Here is a 17979-nt window from a genome sequence, read left to right as displayed (position 1 = left end):
TGTACCAGATTTAGCTGCTAGCTAACTTTTATCCATGGTCTTCATAAAAAGCACCTCATGAATAGACAAATTATACTAATGCAAATGCAATTTAATGCAATTAGACCAATTATTTCTAAACCACATAGACAGTAACCAAATCCCATATGTCCATTACATTCACACATAAATATCAAGTATATCTAAATAATAATTTAAAACTCTATCTTAAAGAACCGAAAGAATTACAAACTGTTAGATGGTTAATGTTGATAGATCTGATCTGCACTGGCTTCATTTTATGGCATCAAAGCTCTGGACTGTCCATCCTTTATAATGTCCATAACACATGACACAGGCTGCTTTAGCTGCTAGCTGTATGATACTAACTACCTCAGCTAATTTGAAACACTGAACTGGACCTCTGAACTGTGTTTATGGCTTGTTGTGCAGTTAATTGTGCTAAAAGGCCTTCTGTGTTGGTCAATAAAATTCTGGTATTACTCTATTTATACATCAACATTTCATTTCTAATGCATCTGTAGAGTCTGTGGATGCACTTTAAACACTGAGATAGTTAGCATTAGCTAATACTAAGATTGGGACGGCGAAAACACCAAACTTAAAGCTTCAAAGCTTAACACTTATTTTACCGCTTATCAAATACAGGAGAAATGGTCTGGAAAATATGCCACATTCACACCTATGGCCAATTAGAATCAAATATTAACCTAATATACATGACTTTAGACTATGGGAAGAAGACCGAGTACTGGGAGATCCCGCTACCACCTACAGCAGCACCGTGCTGCCTGTCACAGTGGTCATATTTTTTAATTTATTAGCCATATTTTTTAGGCCTTAGTTAGTATTTACATGGAAGTTCCTCTGTGCAAAAAATCATATTGACTCAAACCCTCAAGTATCAGAGTGTGTATGCGTTACAGATAAAAGAATATGATTGTGATTTAATTTGTTTGTAGATTAGCTGTTGAAGTGTGAGGATTTTCTGTTTTTGTTCTATTTTATATCAGTGAAATCAGAATATGTTTGGGCTTGGGACTGTTGGTTAGACTAAGAAATATGCCGGATCTCTTCAATCAAGAAATAACCAGCAGAAGACTCGACAGTAACAATAATCTCTTTTTGCTGCCCCAGTCTTTTGTAAGTCATACAATAAAACAGCTTTATGTGCTGATAATTATGAAGCTGTGAAGAAATGTGCCTCTCTTGGCAATATGGAAGTAAATCCACACTCTCGCCTCTCAGGTGTGTGCGTTTCTTTTATACTTATGTGATTTGGGGCGAAACGTCTCCACCGGTAATCAGCAACATGCTAAGCAAATCATAACTTAAAGAAATCAGGAAAGGGAGCTCAATATCAACCTCGTGACAGTTTAAACAAACCTCTCTGTGTGTGAAATTGGATTTATCAGTGTAAACGGATTGGACAAATGACAAGGGGGACAATGATATTAAGCGCCTTAAAGAGGAATTTATTTTTTCTATGATCTGCGAGACGATCACTTGGGATGGTAATTTGCTGAAATACGCACCCAAACTGGTTATTAGAGCCACCAATCGGCTCACTTGAGACCAAGAGGCATGTTTCACAAAAGCAATTTGCGAGCACGATACACTCTGCCAGCCTCCTGTTTCACAAATAACTGTCACACGCAGACAGCAGCTAAATTAGCAGGTTCAACGGCGCTTCAGTATGGTCTTTCGTCTGGTTGCCCAGCAAGCCTCGGCAATCTGCGGTCACCCACAGCGCTCTTCTCAGTGTAGGCTGGTAAAGATGCCGCGTTTAACTGTTGTCATGTGATCACCTGACCACATTATTTCTGTTTTGCTAAACAAAAGCGACTTCAAATGTTTACAAAGAGACTGCTTCAGAGAGATGAGTTGTTGAATCCTGTAAAATGAATTTGCTCCTCCGTGTCAAGGCGGGTGGCATGTTATCAAAAACGGCAGCGGTATTTCAAACAGATCTTCTTACTTTTTGTTGCTGTAATGTCTGCGATTTTATCGACTCAAAGTATAAATCTTTTCTCGTGGTGAAATGTGAACAGGCAGCTCTTCTGATTTTCCGTCTTGTGTCAGTAAGCCGAATTGTCCTACAGAATACCGTCACAGGGAATTATCACATGGTTACACTCAAACGCGTGGAGTCGATAGATGAAGTCAGAACGAATTTAGGTCCTAACTTTACTGCAAATCACTCTCCAGCGAGTGGATGCCTGCATCAGTTATATCTGTTGTGCGTGTTATTTTTGTTCAAGTGTGCAAATGTGCGCGAGTGCAAGTGTGTCTGCCGGTAATTTATCGGAGGCACTGAGCTATTCAACTGACTGAAAGGCTGAAACTCCACAAAGAAAATGGCCTTGAGTCTCACACTGACCCACTCTTCTACAGCGATAGGCGAAGGAGTTGAGAGGGAGATGGGGCGAGAAAGTCGTTGAGGGTCACTTGAGGTAGATTACTGGAGAGAGGCCGGTAATAATGAGATGCATACAAGAACAGAGGATGAAGGAGATGCAGGAGAGGATGAAGGGTAGAGGTTGGGTGAGATAAAATTGAGGGAGAGGGCAGAGATGGAGGAGGTTGGAGTAAAGAGAAGAGGGATGTTAGAGGTTAGGTGTGAACAAAAGGAGCAGTGAGCGAGGAGGGAGGGGATTAAGAGAACATCGAGTTTCAGGTGGAAACAAAGAGGAGTTTAGGAGCACTTCAGAGCAAGGAAAGAAGGGCTGGAGGTGAAGTGTGGCTTTGCTGTGAGGAGTTCCTGGGATCTCCATAAATCAAACATACCACATGCCATAAAACAAGAGTTTCTCGCATTTCTGCAGTCCAGCACTTGTCAGGAAAAGCGGCCCCGTGGAGGTAATTGAATCAGGACACAAAAACAACAGAACAGACTCACGTTGAGGCGGTCGGGCGCAGCTGGGAAAGCAAGAGAGCCCCTTCTTTTAAAGCAAAGGGAAAGGAAAGACCAGGGGAAATAGCGGTATTTGGAGACCGAGGCGTCCAGAGAGCTGACTCTACGCGGCCTTTCACACGAGCCATGGCTCCAGGTGCAGCACAAAGCAGGTCTGTTTCACAGCCTGTTCCCCACCACCACCTCCTCTACACCTCGAGTCTCACCCATCCTTTTTTTTTTTTATCGTTTTGTTTAATGTAAACTGCAATCATATGACTGCAATCAACCATCACGCTGTGAAATGACAACAGAGAAGGTGAAAATGGATTCAGATTTGTCCCCTGACAAAAAGGACGTGCAGCTTAAAATAAACCAGTCTGCACAAAAATACCTGCGACAGAGTATCTGCTTTTACAGGCTGTGAGCATGTTGCGGGGACGGGAAGAAGCTGCTGACTTTAAAGCGCTCTGTTTTGCAGCGTGCTTTTAACTGGGCTTGTCCAGTAAACTACCACTATTGTAAAGGGGAAATTGCCTGTAAAAACTTCCCCTCTGCCACCTCGGTGAAGACTCACTCTGGGAGCAGCATGTGAATAAACACAAACAACACTAGGTGTAAATGAGCCTAATGGGGGTGGGGGGGCCTGAATCGTATCTACAGCTGGCCCAGACTGTTAATGTCTGCACTTTTTCTATTAGACGGGACCCCCTGGCTGCCTCGTACAATTATGTTATTCTTCTGGGACTGTGAGTGTGGGTGTCTGCACTGTGAGACGGTGTCTGGAGGTGATAAAACAGCAGAAAGCACATAAATAATGACTTAATGATCCCCTCCACCCTAAGCTGTAATGATGACGATGGAGTTTTGCAACCCGGGGACGCTGGTGGAGGCGGGCGGGGTAATCCACATGTGGCCTCCAGGTGTGCTTAACTTCTACAATGTTACTTCTTAACCTCTAAACTCACCAAGGCTACACTCACTTTTACTTTGTTCCTTCTGCACCATCCACACCGCTGCATATATGGCTAGAAATGTTAAGCTTTTCTCGTGTGGGCACGAAAGCTGTCTTTTTTCTGGAGAATGAAACCGCTGAATATTTATCTTCTTTTTAAGGAGAGGACGCCACAATATGTGTGTGTGTGTACACGATGGAAAGAAAAAAAGAAATGGGTAATTTTGAGTGACAGACTGGGAGGAATCAGATGCCGAATCAGACGTGCGGCTAAATTATAGTGTAGTCACTGAGGCAGAGATAAGAGTTTGCGTAATTGTCCAGGTACGTTCTGCTGCCAATGCTTTACAACAATAGCAGTAAATCATGTGACTGTAAACTGTAATTAACATCCTTTTGCCTCCTTCCCGTTAATCATGCTCCGCGGCTAAATATTGATGTGTTTGAGACATTTTTGAATGTCGTGCTGAAGGTGTTTTTAATTATTTTGCCAACAACTAATTGGCTTTAGCGGCGTCTGGGAAGCTCAGGAGTTCAGCGAGAACTCTGAATGTCATCGATTTACACTGACAGTGGGGGGAGGGGGGGGGGTAAGTAAGTAGCACTAAAGAGTGAGAATCAAAGAAGAAATAACGTAAGCGTAATCTGCCAATTAGTATAATTGCTTCAGCTAAAACCGATGAACCCTGGATCCCAGAGAGGCTGAGGATCGCGCACGCGTCCACATATGTTTTAAAAACCAGGCTAAGAAGAAGCATACATTTGGAAGGAGAAAGTGTTAATCAAAATATATAAGGAGTCAGCGCAGGTGTGCAACTGTGTTGGCGACAGTGACAGATTACATTAGGTGATCTGCCACAGCCACCATAGTGAATCATGGCAAACTCTAATTATTTTTTGACTTTACTGTGATCACCATTAATTAACACAATTATCATCACAAATTTAGTAAACTTTTTTAAAAAGTTCTTTTTAACAGAGGATTTCCTTGAACTTTAGTTCAGCCAGAGATACTTTCATTCAAAGGAGATTAGTATCCTATCTGCAGTTAATTATATTTAGAGGTATGGCTCTATTCTGGGACCTCTCTGCCCTTCCACGTGCATACATATAAAGCCTGAAGCTGAGGGAAGCAAAAACAAGAATACAGAACAGAGTAGCCATCACGGACACAAGACATGGCTTTGATGGAGTTAGAGTCAACATAAAAAGGAAGGGCTGGGGTAAAGGTGGGTAGCAAAGTGGCCTGCAGAGGCAGCAGCAACTGCAGACAGGCTAAGAAGCACACTGGGTTTAAAAGACAAGACAAATCAGGATCAGCGTCCCTGTAAAATGGAATGACAGTTTTATATAGATTATCTTATTTTCCTAATTGCTGGAAGCCAAATATAATTCAGCAATAAATGAAAGCAAAACGGCTCCAAATTCTGCTGTTATGTAATTAACACACAAACACTCCGAGTTAAAGTGGGAAGAAGGATTGTTGGCACCCCTCAGTGAGTTACTGAATCGTGACTGTGCTCCCTGACCTTCCCCCGTATCAGACGAAGGTAAGCGAAAAAGATTTCTTCCCTCTGGGGATGAATATAGCAGTAACATTATGGTTTTCAGTGCAGGGTGAGAAGGAGGGTGGATATTGTAATGGGGCTGAGGAAAGGGAGGAAGAGATGTCTCATTTTCTCTAAAACAACCCAGAATGGTTTGTGGATCTCCAGATGCATATCTCAGGCTTTTGTAACACAATCGGAGACATTAAAAAGAAAGAAATGGGCTTTATTCGCACAATTACCTCCTGAGTATCAGCTGCTTGATGGTGTCTAGCAACAGCTTCCTCTTCACATTGTGCAATGCAACTCCTTTTTTTGTGTGCTCTTCTAAAGTCAATAAAACGATGTCGACCCTGCTAGAAAGGGTGCCCTTTTGCCCTCTGCTGTTGCAGTGATGGGAGTACTTTTCCACCCAGAAAGCCCTTGGGGAACAGCGTGAAGCACAAAATAGATCAGGATGCTACGGGGCCCCTGGCTTCATAAGGGCAGAAGTCTATTTTTAATGACAAGAGGAGCACCGCAACACAGTGTGGCGGCAGGGCAAGTCCAGAGGAAATTTATCCTCTGCGTAGGAGTTCCCTCGCTCACTGCGCCTGTCTGAAGAGTTCTGAGGCTTAAATCAAAAACAACTGCGGAGGGTTTTACCTGCAACAGAAAATCTATTTTGTTGAGCTGATCTCAGCTCGTGCTCATTAAGGAAAACTTGGGCTTTTCGTTTTGTGCAAAATTTGTGATTTTGTTGCATCTGTGCACATTCCCTCCATTTTTGCATGTATCTGTATTTGAAAGGGCAGCTGGGAAGGAGGGGTCAGATTTAGGGTCAGGCCGGGGTTGCGACCAAACCCATTCCTGAGAAAGTGAAATCGGAGCCTTTCCTCTTGAGCCACTGCATCCTGCTTGACCTCCAGAGTCCTGCATATATGTGCCTGAGCTGCATGTGAAATAAAGAGCAGAAGTATTCCTATTCCTCATATTTGTACACAGAGATATTTTTGTTACTGCCTCTACTCTCTCTGCCTATTCTCAGGGAATTATTTGTTGATTTCACTTTTCCATCTGACAGCCTGTGTTTCTTTTCCTTAGTCGAATCTCAGCCTACACTGCGCGATGCTGCAGGGTTTAAAGCTCATCTCCTCCGTACCACAGAAAAACACACAATACACACCTTACACTACGTGTACAATGCAATGTGTGTTTTAGGCGCTTTGGAGTTTCCTTGTATTTGAGTTTTCTTTTTTCTATGCAGGAACAAGGAGGGAGGGGAGGAAAAAAAACATCTCATCTCATCCTAAAGCATCTTTTAACAATCCTCTTCAGTCCCAATAGGGCAGCACGGCGGAAGCAGCACAGGCAGAGAGTCAGCACAACTCTTGAACGTAACTCACTTCTCTGGGGAACTGAGCAACACAATAGAGCCGGAGCAGAATAGAAACATTCTTTGGTTTCAGCATAATCAGATGACTGTATTACACTGTCTGTGGAAAAAAAAAAAGGATACTGATGGCAATACCTCTACAATTACTCATTGTCTTTTGGAGCAACTGATATCCTTATCGCTGAAGCCCAGTACCTGGCTCGACTTAATGTTCCACAACAAACTAGCCCGTGAAATCAAACTCTCACCTGCGTGCAACAGCAGTCATCTCCAAATGACCACATCCTCTTATACGCAGATAATAATAACAACAATAGTAATATTAAAAATCAAGCCAGCTCAACATGCTGAAAAACTACAAAATAAGGTACCTGCTCCTGGCAGGCATCCACACAGTTTCCAGCTGAGGGCTCATTCTTCCTAATGGTTTATTCAAGTAAGAATGAAATGTTATTCAGAAGGAATAATAAGTGGTTTGTTACTCACTGCTGGTGGTTTAGATCGGACCACACATCCTCTGTGTGGTTTCACCTTCAGAACTGAGAAGGCATTGTGCCTATGACCGGGTAGACTACACATTCGCACTGAAGCTCCACACAGACCGGTAAAAAGGTTTGAAAACAATGGGTGCATGCGAAGGAGCTCTTTGCCACACGACTGTGTTTTCTTGCTTTTGTGTAATGGTATTTTATTAAACATAATACATTTGTAAGTGTTTCGATGTTATATACATTGTGGAATTGATAGACAACTGATTTTTGATAGACAAATGGATGTTGTTAACCTTTGTTGTTCACTTTTGCATGTTTAAGGGAGATATTAGCTTTTAATTCCATGAGTCCTTCAGTCAGGCTAAAAACAGCTGCATGAACCTCACGCAGTACTGGGATCATTCACATAAGAGTGTTTTAACCTATAGTTTGTTTACTATTTACTAAACTTTAAGCTTTTCCTCCTGATTTTTCTACACAGAGAAAAATCCAAGTAAGAATGTTCAGTCCACTCATTGGCCAGACGTGTCTGGACTGAGAGCAACAAAAGTAAATACAGGAAGAAGGTGCTGTGTTTTTGATTATTGGACAACACAGAGAATTTACCTTGCTTTCACGGCTAGTTGCTGTCCCCTACAGACCATTGCACATTTCTAGTACCTTTCCACATCCCAGAATACAACGAATCCATGGCTACAAGACGTTTTTTTTAACTCAAACGTACACCTGGTAGCTGGTTCGGATTGAGGTTGGCTCACGTTCACACCATAAACGAACGCCTCTTGAGTTAATTTGGAATCACACCAAAACCACCTCCTCCAATGGGTCTTGGTGCGGTTGCTTTGGTCCACGATTACTTTGTTCACACCTGCATAAATGAACCACACCCAGGGGGGAAACGGACCAGAGTTCGATCTAAATGGATGAAACACTGCAAGTGTGAAAAAAGTTAAACAAGTTAAAATACCAATACAACAATTAAATTATAGTTCATCACAGAAAAACTCTTCAATCAGTTATTACTACATATGATCCTATTATTATTGACCTTAATATTATTGACCGTATGCGTGAATGTAAATCTAACTGGTTGTTTGTCACCCTGTGTTGGCCCTGTGATAGTCTGCCGACCTGTACCCCGCCTTTTACAATATGTCAGGTGGGACAGGCTCAAAACCCCTTGCTATCCCGAATTAAAAAAGCAGTAGAAAATGGATGGATCCAATTAAATGATTACCTTAGATAAGCAGTAATAATGGATCAGTGTGGAAAAAGTGTTCTACCATTGTGGTTGGTTTTTATGATGTTAAATATTTGGTCCACAGGTATTCAAAGTAAGCGCCAAAGGGTCATAAGAGTGATCTAAGTATAATCCTGAGATAATAAGCAGTGTGGGAAAGACAATCTCTGTTCTGGATTTGTTCTGGTTTGTGGCGTTTTCATCTTTTGGTGTAAAATTTTAGACGATAAAAGCCAATGGTTCTTTGGGGGAACTGCCAACAATAAGAAGCCCAAATGCAGTGTAGTTTTTAAGCCAAGAAATCTTGGGAGCTATTTGTTTAATCTCTTATATTGAAGCATATTTTTAAAGCTGATTATGGGTATTTGTATAAGATCTAAAAAAAAAAAGAAGAAGAAGTAGCTACAAAACAGCCGTTGACGCATATTTCCAAAAGTAGAGTGGATTAGAAACTTGTAAAAGCATAAAAAAGGAGAAGCTGTGTCAACTTATTCAGAATTAAAAACTTCTTAACTATTTTCCACAACCCGGGATGCAGTTATTTGGCAAAAACTGCCAAATTTCTGCTTTAAACTGAGGCAGCTGGGACAAGGAAATGAGCTTCTCTGATCTTTGTGGTAAAAACATTTGGGGTTTTTTGTGATGAGACAGTAAAGGAATGCAGTTAGGACAGATCTGAAAGTGTAAAAGTAGAGATTTTGAGGATTTTGAAAAGTGACATAGACATATAACCTTTATACCAATTTTCCCTTCCATTGCCTTAGTCTTTTCTATCACCTGTCCTCTTCCTCTGCCTCCTGTCTTTCATCATCTTTCCTTCTCTTGATGTCTTAGCTCTCTTTTCTCTGTCTTGTTTGGTCCGGTCCTGTCCTGCCCCTCTTTCCCTCTCTGAGGACGTCTTGCACTGACAGCTGAATCCAGCAGACAGATGCATCTGGGAACAGACTAGACTGCTGCCTCTTGAGGGAACCTCCTCCTTGTACACTTAACAATTTCCCTCAGACCCGTTCACCCTGCCTGTCTGCTCATCTGCCTATCACCCTTTCTATCTCCATTTCTTCAGTTTTCTTTCCCCTGCCCTTTATTTTTCCATTCAAAAAGCAGGCACCTCCCCTCTTTGTTGGGCAAACTTAAGCTTTTATCTTTTCACCTATATCTGCGTTGTCGCCTCTCCTTTTCTCTCTTTATGTCTCTCCTCTAATCTCCCTCTGCATCTCTCTTCCATTCCCATTTTTTTCCCCGCGTGGCCAAACTACAAGAAGTGGGCCGCTTTATCTTTTTAGATGTTATCGCAAACTTTCATATGAGGTCGGATAAAAAAGAATATAGCACCCTCTGTAATTCCGTTTCCTCATTCATCTGCTGAGGGAAGCATCCTCTTGCAACTTGAATATTTTTTCTTCCTTTCCTTTTCTTGTCTTTTTTTTTTTTCGAGGATATTGCACTGATTAGCCCATCGTAATGATTTCAAAGTAGAGATAAATGTTTTCATTTGCTGAAGATTAAAGTATTTTCTGTATTTATATCCTCTCGCTGATCAAATTAGAGCCTCTCCGGCTGTTTGTGGCGCTGCGATAGATGAAGCTCCGATAGTACTAAACGCATCACATCAAAAGAGCTTCTTATCGTATAATGATATGCTCCATAAAGATAAGGAGCAAGCATTTTGGTCCCACGAGGAGTTAAAAAAAAACAAAACTCAAAACCGCGACCGATTGCGAGCTACATAGTCTCCTGTTTATTCGAAGGCATACGGTAAACACAAATAAAAGCGCAGAAATCACACACATGGGCCTGCTTTAGTAGTGGGTGGGCGCCTAATTTAGTTGTGACTATACATAGCAAAGAGTCTCAAAGTCTCGCAGGAGGCAGTCCAGTTTTGCTCTCATCTCAGAGGTACAAGCTGCAGCCTGAAAGAAGAAGCTCCTACAAAAGGGGAAATATACGAGCTGAGCGCCGCTATCAAATGATCCTCTCATTCATGCTTCAAAGTCATTCATCTTCCAGAGAAATACAGCAGGGTGACGGCCCGTAGAGGGAGAAAAGTGTGTATTTCCCCCTGTGTATGTCTGCATGTGTGTTTGGTGACAACTCATGACTCATTTCACCCTTCAAACGGCCCCGTGGCACTCAATCAGTCAATAAACAAAGACCAGCAAAGCTTCTCCTCCACTCTTTTTTTTGCCCCAGCCTCCCTTTTAAAGAAAAAAAAGCCTCTTTTCACCTCTTTTCCCCTGACTCATTACACCTCATCACACACTCTCTCCACACTCCCGCCTTCTCATCCTACCCCCACCTCTCAGCGACTCTCCTGGCTAGCTTCATACCGACACAAGTGTAAATGGAAGACTACAATAAACTCCGAAACTTAAAGTTTACAATAATCGCCTCTCCTGATGTCACAAAAAAAGAGTGAAAGTTGAGAGCCCTCTCTGTTTAACCTTTTGAACATCCTCTCAGCTTGATCCTTAGTAGGGAGAAAGAGGCTTTGGGGATTATTCAATCATGACCCAAATAGTCCGCTCTGTGTTTCGCCTGCGCTGGCATCGTGGTTAAAAGACAGATTCCTCCACTATCTGAGTGGGGTTGGAGGTTGTCGCGAAAGAGGGGGACAGAGCTAATGCAGTGTAGCTGTGCTGGCGAGTGACGGCTGGTTTAGTGGTGCTAATTCCTTCTGACGTGTGGACATGCGAAGGGATGTTTAACTCAAACCGCAGGCGTTCACTCTTAGATCCAAGCAGCAGAAGCAATAGCACATCCAGGATCACATATCGCTCGCTCGCACCTCCCTGCCTCACTCTGAACTCAAATTATTTCCTACACCTGCCTTTGCGCTGCTTCTGCTGTTTAGCATGCAGTGTGAAATTACCACAGCTTCCTCTGTCTGTTTTACAAGGATAGGTCCCATCAGAGAACTGGTGTGCTTGTGCATGTCTGTGTGTGTGTGTGTCTCTTTTTACACGTGCACTTTTTTATCATTTCATTTCCAGCTCTTTTGCATGTCAGTCTTAATTTTGCACCTGTACGTGCCTTGTTTTTACTTTAGCTCCCTTTACTCCGACTGCGCAGCACTGTAATATAATATTCCTCGCAGGAAAACAGACTCACAACGTGAGTTTTGGAAAAAATGGCGCCATGTTCGTTTTTTAAAAAGCGTCAAACCTTTCACGGCTGACCTTGACGGAAAGGGACTCGAATCTCCGTGCGGCACACAGAGACGTCGACTATTGTGAGGATAAACAACAGATGCTTTGGGGTTGCATTATGCATCCCACTTCATAACTTCCTCGCACTGTCTGTGGCAACTGTTAGGACACTTTGGCCTTTAAAGAACAGAAGTGGCGTGGCTGATAAACTTTCATTTTGCCAACATTTTCATTTCCTCTCAACAGCCTTTCAAATCCCCGGTAGGAAACCTTGAGAGTAGCCATAGCAACATTGCACCATCTCGCTGTATCACTGACAATGACAGAAGCGAAAAAGAAAGAAAAGGAGAAAAAAATGCTTAGTTTCACCCTGGCAACTTTCTCTTTTGTGTCAGGATAGGTCAGAAATGGCACAAACGGGCACTGAACTCCCCTCAAAATGAATTATAAAGTTAAACAGTCATCCAACATGTGGGATGATTCTCTGGAGCTGCCACAGTCTTGAACTCAAAAGTGGCAGGAGGACCAAGGAGGAGGGATGAGATAATGGCAAAGTGGTTGTAATGTATAAATAGCCTGTGGTAGCTTGAGGACAAAGCACAGCGGGAATGAGCAGAAAACCACTTCAGCTATTGTTTGCGACTCCAAGTTTCCTTTCTTAGGAGCAATAAATCATCCATTTGGGGAGAATTAGTCAAATCTGGCCTTCCATGCAATTCTCACCCAATAAACTCACATCTTTTGTGAGGCTGCGTGTACAGAGGCAAACTATAACAAAACCCCATCTTGGTGGTGTCACACAAATAAGTAACCAATGGGGCCTTAGAGAGGCCAGAGGCTAATGGCTGTTTAGTTTGCACGTGCAAGATAATGCCTTTCGCTTTCCCTCCCAACAGAGCTCGACCCCCGAGGGGATGTTGAATCACAAAGGTCGACAACAATGGGGCTTGTCATTCAGTCAGTTTCCACGGTGACCACACAGTCTCACCGTGCTCCGACACCACCAGATTCATCGCAGAACATCTTCAGGCTGGGACTAATTGCTGTGTTTCTGCTGGGGAACTGTGTCAGCGCTCAGGCAAACTCCCCACGCAACACAAATATCAATCACGGCTAATCATATGCTGCTCCTCACAGCGCGCTGGAATGTGGAGCAAGTTTACATACAATGGGCTCATGTGAGCCTGCTGCTCGTCTCTCTGTCAGTGCAGGAGTTGGTGGTGGGGGGTTTTTGCACGCCACAAATACTGCTTATTACAGTTTCCCCTGTAAATGATCATTAGCAAACGCAGTTTTTCCTGTTTTGTCCAAGCAACCGTCCAAAACTCAAAGATAACAAATGCACTTTTATCAGAGACCAAGAAAACGCAGCAAATGTTCACATCTGAGAAGCTAGAACCACTAATCTGGATTAAAAGTTACTTAAAGGATTTATTAAGCTTCAAAGTAAATGGCAGTTTCCTCAATTAATTGTTTACTTTTTCTCTCTTTAAACTGATGACTACAGCTCTGAACCATTTTTCTTTTTTTCCTCTCTCCATTCAATATTTCTCAAGCAATTTTGTCCCAAAAACTTCCTAGCACTTATTTCCCCTTTTATTTCCCCTTTTTCTTTTCCAAAGGGATTTTAGCTTCCAGCATCTAATAAAAGGCCTGAATAATTCTTCCATCTGGATGATGGTCACTTATTTCCACTGGTGTCATGGCACAGATGAGTTCCAGCATCCTTAAGGTCAATACTTAAAAGACATCCCAAAAAAACTTGCAGAACCGTTAAAAACAGCGAGTCTGAATGGAGAAAAGAGTTTGGCGTGGGTTGGACATTCTGGACACGACATGTGAGAAAAATGTGCACGATTTTGTAAAAGGTGTTTGCCTCAGGCCAGGAAAAACATTGGGGAAAAGCAGCTTAGTTAACAATTATAATGTACACTCATCAGCATAGTCACAGTTGGAGATTAGCAACCCTCTAAACGTGCTGCAAGGGCAGGCTCGTGAGGGGCATTGAGGTAGCAGCAGAACCACATACATTAACTCCTCACAGCAGAAATCTTTCCATCTCTTCTTTTCCCCCTTCACAGCAGATCCCTCAGTATATTTAACTTGTCCTTTCTCATTTTTTAACCAACTCACTGACGAATATGATGAATGCCATGTCAGTTTGGCTTTTGTGGAAGAGTTCTGCTCGCTTGATTTTTTTTCAGCATAAGAAAAGTTAAAATGAAGCTTTTATTCCAATAGTAAAATAAATTCTCTTTCTTTTTTTTGATAGTTTTACAAAATCCTGTTTAAAAAAAAAAAAAAAAAGCCTTCAAGGACAGCTCTGGCTGTGCAATGTGTGAGTGAGCAGAATTAAATTTGAGGTGCACGGCTGAAAAGTTTGAATACCTCAACAAAGAGATCAGCAGAATGAAATAAACTTGGCACATCTTGTTATTGTGATTAAATGAAAATTACTAGCATTAAACCGCGGAAAATCAGTGTCTCTCAAAGGGCACTCATTCATTCTTGTGGAATCAAAACGGTGAGAAAGAAAAATTCAACAAAAGCTGCAGAAATTGAAATCTTTACTCTATCAAAGCAGGAGCAAAACATTACATAAAAAAGCAAGGACGTTTATTATAAAAATAATAATAATATCAATAATAAGTGGAATAAATCCTTGAATAACATCAGATTTTGTTTTAATGGATAACTAAAGAAGATGTGGATGTGAAAATTCAACAACTTGTCTCCTGTGAAGCCACTGACGTTTTCAGGATTGGTGCACTGCCATTTGCTATACTGTTGGCCCTTTTCCCCCCTTATTTGTTTTCTTTTTAAAAATTGTGACACAACACATATTTTCCAAGCATCTCCCAAAATAAGTGGGAAGGAGTGAATGAAGCAGAGGCTTAGCTATTAGATCGGTCGTGATATGAAACCCTAATCAGCTGTAATGAGATATTAGAAAGAGGAAAGCGAAAAGCCAGACACTGCTGCGAATGTGTGAGATGTAAAGATCTGATGAAAGCTGTGAGGTACCTGCTGATGGCCGCACTCTGCCAGCACCACCAAGCGGCGAGTCGTCGCAGAGCACAATGCAAAACTTCTAAAACTGATTATTTACCCTATTGTGGTGAAGTGCAGGCATGTGCTCCAAGGCATGCAACCCTATCCCCATCCTGCCGGATACTGTTTGGATTTTTTACGCATGTTAACGTGTGATTTAGGTACAAAAATGTCATTTAAAGGTGAGTTAAAGTCGTCCGTTGTGATCAGGAGAAAAACATGTTAAGAAATGCAGAAATCAGAAGCATATCTGAATAACATCAACACTGGCGCAGAGCTCAAAATAAAATAAAAAAACGCTTTTTATTTTTCATGTCTTACCAAGTGAGGTGTCCAACTCCCGGTCATCTAGTAGGGAGCGAAGCTGCGTGTCTTGTCCCGGTGAGAACAGCGCAGAGGAAAAAGACAGAAAGCAAAGATGATCTAAAGAGAAAATATCCTCACTTCAGCTGTGCCTCTGGTCAGAAATGGACCTCGGTAAAACTCGGTTAAACGGAGATGGTGCCGTCTCTGTACCTCCTGAGGAGCCCCGTGTGCTATTTCTGCTCCGACGGAGGAGCGCTCTGGTGCCGGTGGCTCCTCGGCGCACGATCTGTAATCGGACACCGCACTGTCGCGCTGCGCCACAGACGATATGCCTCCGCTGTGTGGCGAAAAAGCGACGGCGCGTTAAACGCAAAACTTTCCTTGCGCTAAAACGCTCAGCGCCTGTGCGAGAGGCGAGAGGAGCGGGAGGAGCGGAGGCGGCTGATGCGCCCGGTGCTGCTGGCGGTTACAGCTGCGCAGGGTTGCGAGCAGGGTTTTGATGGCTGAGGACTGCGCCCCCACTTTGCGCGTCCACTCCAGCAGCAGCAGCAGCAGCGAGGAGAGACGTGGCAGCGGCGCACAGCTGTCCTGCAGGTGGAGGATAGGACTAGAGCTCACTGAGCGCTGGAGCTACAAGTGGGATGACAGATTTGGAAGATCTTCAGCTTTTTCTTTTGTTTTCTTTCTTTTTAAACGTATTTATTTAGTCATGCACTTGTTTTCAGGTGTGAAAATCTCCTCTAGATCTTCTCTTTCATGAAGGTCAGAGGTCAATGTCATAATCTGAAAAGCACTCCCTCCCTTTTTTAAATTGAACTCATTTGCATTGAATCCTCAGGGTGCGTTCAGCTACATTTGGAAATATAATCCTTCTTCAGAGGGCTTAAATTTAATTTTTCATATATTATAGATTTTTTGAGTCAGCTACCAATCACGTGCACAACTGGTGAGCTAGTGAAGGACACTTCAGCAGAGAGGATGCTCGCTGCAAGTGGGTTTGAACCCTGTCATGCATATATCGCTAACCATGAGACCCAGCTGCTCAATATTGTGTGAATCCTTCAGATAGACAAAGGCAACTCGCCGCTCTCTCAAGTTCATTGAACAGCAAATTCATCTTGTTAGAAAGTAAAGATTTAACATGTAGGTTATGATATGTGTGTGTCTGTTTCTGTGTGTGTGTGTGTGTGTGTGTGTGTGTGTCTGAGAGAGCGAGAGAAAGAAGAGAGAAGCAAGACAGAAAGTGACAGTGGCGTGTGTCTGCGCCTTTGTATATTTTAATAGCGACATCCCCCGGTTCAATTACCTATTTATCCCCTGGTGAATGAGCGCAGCCCTCTATCAAGCTCCAAAAGCCCAAACAGCCGTACACAGCTTTAAGGCTGTGACTGAAAGTGTGTCTGTCTTTTTGACAGACACGCTGGAGAGTCAACAACAGCCTGTTAATACGCCTCTTCGTTAAACCAGAACATGCCTCTGTGAATGCTTCTGCTCCCCTGTATCCACATCTAAATTCAAATCAGGTAATTTTCATAAAAATGTCGCTACCCACAACGGGATGGGGGGTGGGGGGGGGGGGGGTGGGGGGTAAAGCTGAGATTTACATTTCAAGTGGCCGCTGTGCAACTCTGGGAAATGCGTGGGTAACCTTTTCCGTTCTCTTGCTGCGCAGGGAGATGCAAAGGGAGCAGATCTGCGTTCTTAAAATATCAGAACAGATTGGATAGAGATATGCAATGCCAAAGGCAATGTTAGTGACTGACAAATGCAATGAAACAATAAACTGAGCTCTGATACAATGAAGTGACTTTGTGGCAGTAGTTTGCAAATCAAATGCACTTTCATCAGCTGAAAACGCTGTGACCTCCAGAACTTTTTCACTTTGCTTCAGGAATTTCAGGCTTGCTTTTAGTTCGCTTGGTTTGCTCTCCCGCACAATAGATGTTTTACTCCCTCACGGCCAACGGCGAAAACCCGCCGAGCTGCAGCTCAACTTCAGAGCGAAGGAAAAACAATGGCGTGTCTTTGAATTGGCCATCAGAGTCGGCGATGGATGATTGTTAGTACATTAGTCTGTGATGGGGAGGCGTAAGAATGAATCAAAGTTACACAGGAGCTTGTGTCTCTGTGTGTTTGTTTGTGGAGGTGTGTGCGGCTACCTTTGTTGCTTTGCATTCCTGTTTTGATGTCAGGCAAATGCACTCAAGTTTCTAGGCAACCACAGAAGAAGTCTCCTATAATTCACCCGGTCATGTAAGATCTTAGTGGGATGTATTTGTGTATTTGTGTGTGTGTGCTTGCTGTTTGTGTATTGTTTCATCTGGCAGCTTCTTTGAGGAATTGGAGATTTCAGCCTTCTCCGCGACTGAATAATGGTTCAAAAAATATTGTCACGGTGAAAGAAACTGAAGGCCAGCTTTTATGTATATAAAAAATAATAATACCAGAGTGAAAGAGCAATGTCTGTTCATTTTTTGTCATATTTCCTTCATGCAAGCATGTCCATTTGTAGTGTGTGTCTCTATACACTGATGGAAGGAGATACTAACAGCAGGCCAAGCCCCTGCTTTAGTGCCAAACCTCAGCCGACCACAGTCGAGCCCCTAAAATCACTTTGTCACACAGGCCATCTGTCACGCAGTTTCTCTGCCGTTTCAAGCCCCACGTCATCTCGCACCTCACAAACACAACCCATCAGCCAACCTGGCAGCCGCCTGGACACTCACAAAACACACCCTCGCCGACACGCAAGTGCAACAGCGCTCACATGTTGTGGAGCACTCACATGCTAATACGAGAGTGACTACAAGCGACTGAGTCAAGCTGGAACTCAGGAGGTTGAGAGTACGTGTGAGTAAGAGACAAGAAAGATGTTTTGGTCATTTCCCAGGAGAGGAAGAGTTGTGGAATAAAAGGGGGCACATGAAAAGATAGCAAGGGTGAGAGAAAGAGAGAGAGAAGAGCCGGCCAGCTGT

General features: G+C 43.0%; 1 protein-coding gene across 3 annotated transcripts in view; it reads right to left on the bottom strand.

Annotated features, from left to right (window-relative positions):
* The window catches only part of sema5a (sema domain, seven thrombospondin repeats (type 1 and type 1-like), transmembrane domain (TM) and short cytoplasmic domain, (semaphorin) 5A), a 145347-nt gene extending 129852 nt beyond the window's left edge, over positions 1 to 15495 (bottom strand). For all 3 annotated transcript variants that reach the window (XR_010094874.1, XM_063484120.1, XM_063484121.1), the window contains exon 1: positions 15020 to 15495. The gene's annotated coding sequence lies outside the window, so the exon portion shown is untranslated. The remainder of the gene's footprint in view (positions 1 to 15019) is intronic.
* Positions 15496 to 17979: the final 2484 nt, after the last annotated feature.

Source organism: Pelmatolapia mariae, linkage group LG9, assembly GCF_036321145.2.
Source record: "Pelmatolapia mariae isolate MD_Pm_ZW linkage group LG9, Pm_UMD_F_2, whole genome shotgun sequence".
NCBI lineage: Eukaryota > Metazoa > Chordata > Actinopteri > Cichliformes > Cichlidae > Pelmatolapia > Pelmatolapia mariae.
This window is presented reverse-complemented; position numbering and strand designations above follow the sequence as displayed.